The sequence below is a fragment of the Chrysochloris asiatica genome, unplaced genomic scaffold, assembly GCF_000296735.1.
Source record: "Chrysochloris asiatica unplaced genomic scaffold, ChrAsi1.0 scaffold00011, whole genome shotgun sequence".
In the NCBI taxonomy this organism is placed as follows: domain Eukaryota; kingdom Metazoa; phylum Chordata; class Mammalia; order Afrosoricida; family Chrysochloridae; genus Chrysochloris; species Chrysochloris asiatica.
The window spans coordinates 22725831-22731984 of record NW_006408529.1 but is presented as its reverse complement, the minus strand read 5'-3'; positions in this window follow the sequence as shown (position 1 = coordinate 22731984).

Genomic DNA, 6154 nt, shown 5'->3' with positions numbered 1-6154 from the left:
ACAACAACAATAACAGGCATACTTTGAAATACAGTGAATAGTACAATAAAATGAGTCATACAATGTTTTTTGTTTTTCCAGTACATATAAAAGTTATGTTTATGTTTAATAGACTATAGTTTAGTCTATTAAAAGAGCGCCGGTGGTCCTATGGGTTAAGCATTGTGCTACTAACAATAAGGTTGATGGTTCAATCTCAACAGTCACTCTATGGGAGAAAGCTTAGGCTGTCTCTTACTATAAAGATGTACAGTCTCACAAACCCTAAATAGGCACACTATGAATCAAAATAGACTCTATGGCAATGGGTTTGGTTTGGATTTTGGTAGTCTAGTATGGGTACAATAGATTATGAAAACCTTGGAAATGTTGTAATTAGCAGTGCGTAACAGAAAATGACGCTGATAGACCTGCAGTATCTTCAAAACAAAACAAAGAAAGACACAATAAAATGAGGTACACCTCTCTCTATAAGTGTGTGTGTGTGTTTGTGTGTGTGTGTGTGTGTGGTGCTGTGGGTTAATGCACTGGACTGAAAGTCGGTTTGAACTGCAAGGTCAGCAGTTAAAGGCCATCAACTGCTCTTCCGAAACCCTATACAGGGTCGCTATGGACTAGAACTGACTTGACGGCACTTAACAACAACATATATATATATATATAAATTTCTTTTCAGGCGAAGGTAACAGAGAAACCCTTGAATTCATAGAAACAAATATGTGAGAGAAGATATGCAAACATCTATCTATCAATCTATAGAGTTTGAAATTAAATAACTATGGGGATCTATACTGCCTCACTGACAGGCTGATTTTAAATATGTCGAAGTGTTTTGGTTCTGCCACTATCTGAGGACAGGGAAAGGGTTGAGTGAGAGAATTATTTTAAATTGTGTGCTAGAAATTCAATTAATGTTAGGGAATCAAGGCAGTTATCTATCTATTTCAAAAATAATAAAATATAAATGGATACATTTATGAACAAGAATAACAACAAAGTGTATTTTCACTACTTTTGCCTTGTTTGCCAGTATGATTAAACTCTAAAGAGCAACACGCACAGTGTATGCTTGGTTTAATATCTGAGTGTTTGCAAAAAACTATCAGTGTAGTGGGTTAAGAGTTGGACAGCTAATCTTAAGGTCAGTACTTGAAACCTACCAGCTGCTATGTGGGTGAAAGACGAAACTGTCAGCTCTCATAAAGATTGACAGTCTCTGAAACCCAAAGGAGTAGTTCTATTCTGTCCTATAGGGACACTATGAGTCCTAATTGACTTGATGGGAGTGGGTTAATGGTGCTTAACACCAAGACTTTTACTGAAGCACTCTTTGCAAACAGCTGCCTGAAAGCACCTAAGTTTATCACAATTCCTTTATCGATCAGTTAAAAGCCTGGATTCATTCATTCATTAACGTATACACTTATCATTCATTTAGTTAAATGATCACTTGTTCAATAAATGAAGGCATTAAGATCCAGAAGAATTAGTAAATAAGTTGATGTCATACAATGTGTTGGTTCTGAACCATTTATGGTTTCTGTGATTTTGAGTGTGCCATTCTCCCTTTCTGAATGATAGTTTATATGATTAATTGTTTAGATAAAATTTATATAAAGCAGGTAGAAAGGTGCCTAGACCATATTGTTATTCGGTACCATCAAGTTGACTCCAATGCATAGTGACAGCACAAAATATTGCCTGATCCTGAGCATATTCACAACCACTTATGTTTCAGCCCTTTGTTGTAGTCACTATGTCAATGCATTTCATTGAGGTCTCCCTCATTTTAACTCTCTCATTTACCAAGCATTGTTTACTCCAGAGTTAGCTGCCTCCTGATAATATGCACAAAGTAAGTGTGATAAATTCTCACCATCCTGGCTTCTAAGGAAACTTCTGGCAGTACTTCTCCCGGACAGATTTTTTTGTTCTTCAGTATTCTGCACCAACACCACAATACAAATGCTTCAATTCTTCTCCAGTCTTCTTTTTTCATTGTTCAGCTTTTGCATGTACATGAGAGGACTGAAAATGCCTGGCTCATAGGAAAGCTTTATGCCGTCTACTTATTGTTGAAATTGCTCATTCTTTACATTTAGAATTTATATGATGTACAGAAGTAAAGATTGAAAATCATAAATAAGATATGCTCTCTTTCCTTCAAGCATGTCATAGTCTGAAAAAGAAGGCTGGGATATACATACATATTTGAAAATCCTAGATAAGAGATACAATTTTGTTTTTTTGTTTTTGCTGCTAAGTATCATTGAGTTTGTTCCGACTCATAGTGGCCCTGTAAAGAGTTTCTGAGGAGCAGCTGGTAGGCTTGAACTGCCAACATTGTGGTTCCCTGTTCAGTACTGATTCTATAGTGCCACACCAGAAGATAGAGCAGAAACACTTATATTATAGGTCAGAGGAAAGTTAAAAGGAGGAGAAACCTATATCCTTTGTTGTTGTTAAATGCCATTGAGTCAATTCTGACCCATAGCAACCCTGTATAGGGTTTCTGAGGAGCAGCTGGTGAGCTTGAACCATCAACCATGCACGTTCAAATGTATTTGCAGTCTGGTGCATTAACCCACAGCGCCATACCTGGGGTCAGAAAAGGTTTAAAAACAAACAAATTTAATTTAAGGTTGAAGGAAGTATGGCAAAGGTACAGACATAATAATATATTGTTACATCCAAACATTCTTGGAAAAATGAAACAAAATAGAAACAAAGACAATATATAGTTACCAAAACAATAAAATCAGCTTAATTTCAGTGTGTCAAAATTTTCAGCTTCTTTTTTTTTTTTTAACAAAAATATTTAGGTCATGAACAAAACCCTGAAAATCCTGTCTACAACTTTATGTTATGTAAAAATGTGAAGACTTTTATATGAAATGTTACCATAGCAACACAATACTCATGTATAAGACATGATTCCATTCATGTTAAGAATTTTTATTTTTCAGGTAATTCTGGTCATTTTCTACAACTTCTCTTCTCTCTATATTTATTTCAAAATAGGAAATTGACAGAACTGAATACTAGTTTCTTGTTTTACTTTTCATAATAGTCTTTTCCCTTATGCCTAAGAGAAATGACAGATAATTCTTGTAGGACCATCAAGCGAGAAGAGTGCAAGGAGAATGTTGGACCCTATCCAGAGAAGCAGCAGAGATGGAGGCAAAGATGGGAACATAGAGAGAGGGAGCAGATGAGGACCCTAGACTCATGGGAAGAGAAGGACTGAGAGCTGGCAGCCAGGAGGAAGACTTGCAGAATGTAATCTTTGGTGGTGTAAATTATTATATATGCCTGAGTGTTTTGTTTTGTTTTAAAGTGGTAAAATGAATATAGAGAAATACTGTTATGTGTTGATACATAGAGGGGATTATAATCATTGTAATGAAACAAGTTGTATAATTTGTTGAATGTAAAACTGATAATCTTACCTGTTAATTTTCACTCAATTCATAATAAAAACATTAAAAAAAAAAAAAGAATTAACTGGAAAAGAAAAAGGCCATAGCTTGATCAAATGTACTTTATTCCTCAAAGTGACATCCTTACTACTGAGTATATTGAAGAGGTCTCTTGCAGGAGGCTTCTAGCAAATTGCAGCCCTTGGCAACTTCTGTCTTTTCTCTATTTATCATGATGTTATTTATTGGTTTAGTTAGGATTTTTGTTTTCTTTTCATTGACATGCAATTCATACTGAAGCCTGTAGTCTTTGATCTTCATCAGTAAGTTGTGCATATCGTCTTTGCTTCTAGAAGCAAGGTTGACTCATATCCGTATCAAAGATTGTTAATGACTCTTCCTTCAATCATGATGCCATATTCTTCTTTATATAATCCAGATTTTCTGATTAATTGCTCGGCATACACATTAATAAGTATGGTGAGTGAGTGCAAATCATGTGTATACCTTTTCTACTTTTAAGCCATTCAGTATCCTCTTGTGTTTGAGCAACTACCTCTTGATCTACATACAAGAATACCCATTTTTGCTACGTTATACATAGTTCATTATGATTCACAGAGTGGAATGCCTTTGCATAGTCAGTAAAGCATAAGTAAACATTTTTCTGCCAAGATCCATCAGATGTTAACAATAATGTTCCTTGTTCTACATCCACTACTGAATCCAGCTTGTGTTTCTGGCAGCTTCTTGTCAATGTATAGCTTCCCTATACTTCTCACCTTGACAGAATTGCAGAAAAGTATATAGCGCAGGATCACCCATAGTTGAGCTTATCACCAGTTCTTGAGCTATAAGTGGTGATATTTTGCATATTTAAATTAATGCCTCATGCCATGGATTAGCAGTGCCCTGTTTACTAATAGAACCGTAGTTATTGGTGCCACTAAAACTAGTCAGACTTAACTGCAAATTTAGAAAACATATCCTCATGATTTTGTTTCTCTAGAAGCACTCCCAATACCAAAGTTTAGGTTGTTTTTTCTCGAGAAGTGAAACCAGTATAGTATATATATATATATACACACACATTATAAAACAAAGATGTTTATATGAAGAAATGGGCCACACAGTTATAGAGGAAATAAATCCTAAGTCTGTAGATTAAATGGCAGGCTGGAGACTTCTGACTCATAAAGCTGCAGGACTGATGTATCAAGATTGGTAAGTCAGACCATCAGCAGGCAGGCACGTATGTCTGACAGGTTAAGAAGGCAGATTGCTGACAGGGTCAGTGGTTAATAGAACAGGTCAGACTCAAGTCTGAAAAACCAGAGGTCTGAGGATGAGACAGATGAAGATCCAGACCAAGAGGAGAGCAGGTAAGCATTGCTTGGATATCCAAAATATTGGAAGCAGATGACACCTCTGCATAAACTTCCTTTCATTTTATTGGTTGCTTATAGTAGAGCTCATCATAGAGTTGATTTCATTATGTCAGATCTTGTCATGGGGCAGAACTACATCTCAGCTGCCACACCATTGAAAACTGTGGCCCAGTCAAGTTGACACAAAACCTTAACTTTCAGAGTTTACCCCTGTCTCCTTGTCACCAGGACATACTTCATTAAATCATATACGTAATTTCTAAATAAAGAAAATGATAAAGTCATATTTGACTCCATTTACATCTTATACTTCACAAAAGGACAAAGCAAAAATATTTGATACATACATATAAGAAAAAAAAAATACTCATAACATTTACAGTCCTTCTTTCTGCATCTGGTTAAGTGGCTATACCTGGTATTTATAGCTACCTTCTTCCATTACCCATTCTATATCCCCTTTGCCCTTGGCAAATACTTCAGCTGGTCATGGTTGTTTGCCTGGTTGGGTGACCAAAACCTTCATTCCTGAAGAGTCTGGACCATTACAGTCATGTTGGAATTGAATGGCTGTAATTTGTTTCCATGGCATGATAGTTCTAAGAGACCACCTAAGGAATCTCCTGGATTTCACACATATTGTTGATTATCTTTATTATATAATGTCACTCCAGTTTCTCCTTGGTAATCAGGATCAATTCACCACCCAATGTATTGTTGTTAAGTGCCGTCAAATCATTCAGACTTATAGCAAACCTGCCACACCAAGAGTCAACCAATATGGTAATTCCCTATTTTGCCTCTTGATCCAGAGTCATGAGCACTCTAAGTGGCCTAGGGACATTCCTTATGTCCAGTTCAGTGGAATCCTTTTTGTGTCTCCGGATGGGAACAGCCCTTCCTTTTCATCTAAAATGTCCAGACCTAAAGAACATAGGATTGCAGAGATAGAAAGCCAAAATTTGAAACATTAAATGGAAACTATATTCTCAGTGGTCCCATACAATAAATTTAGACCAATCCAACACTATCCCACACCCTTAATAGCCATTACCATATGTATTCTTCACAGCATATTAGAAAAATCATTCAGTTATTTTGGAGAATAGCATACTTCTTTCTGGATCACAATTTATACTTCACTTTTGGGGGCTCACTGGGGCTTAAGTCTACTTACAGGTCTAGGAGTAATAATCGGTAGAGGTGTTTATTGGAAACATTCAACAATGTCTTGTAAGACACCCACTATAGACAATGTTCCAGACAATGCCTCAGGCATCATTTCAGCAATCACAACTGGATTAATCTTATCCAATATGGGTAGAGGGGACGATGATTTTACTAATA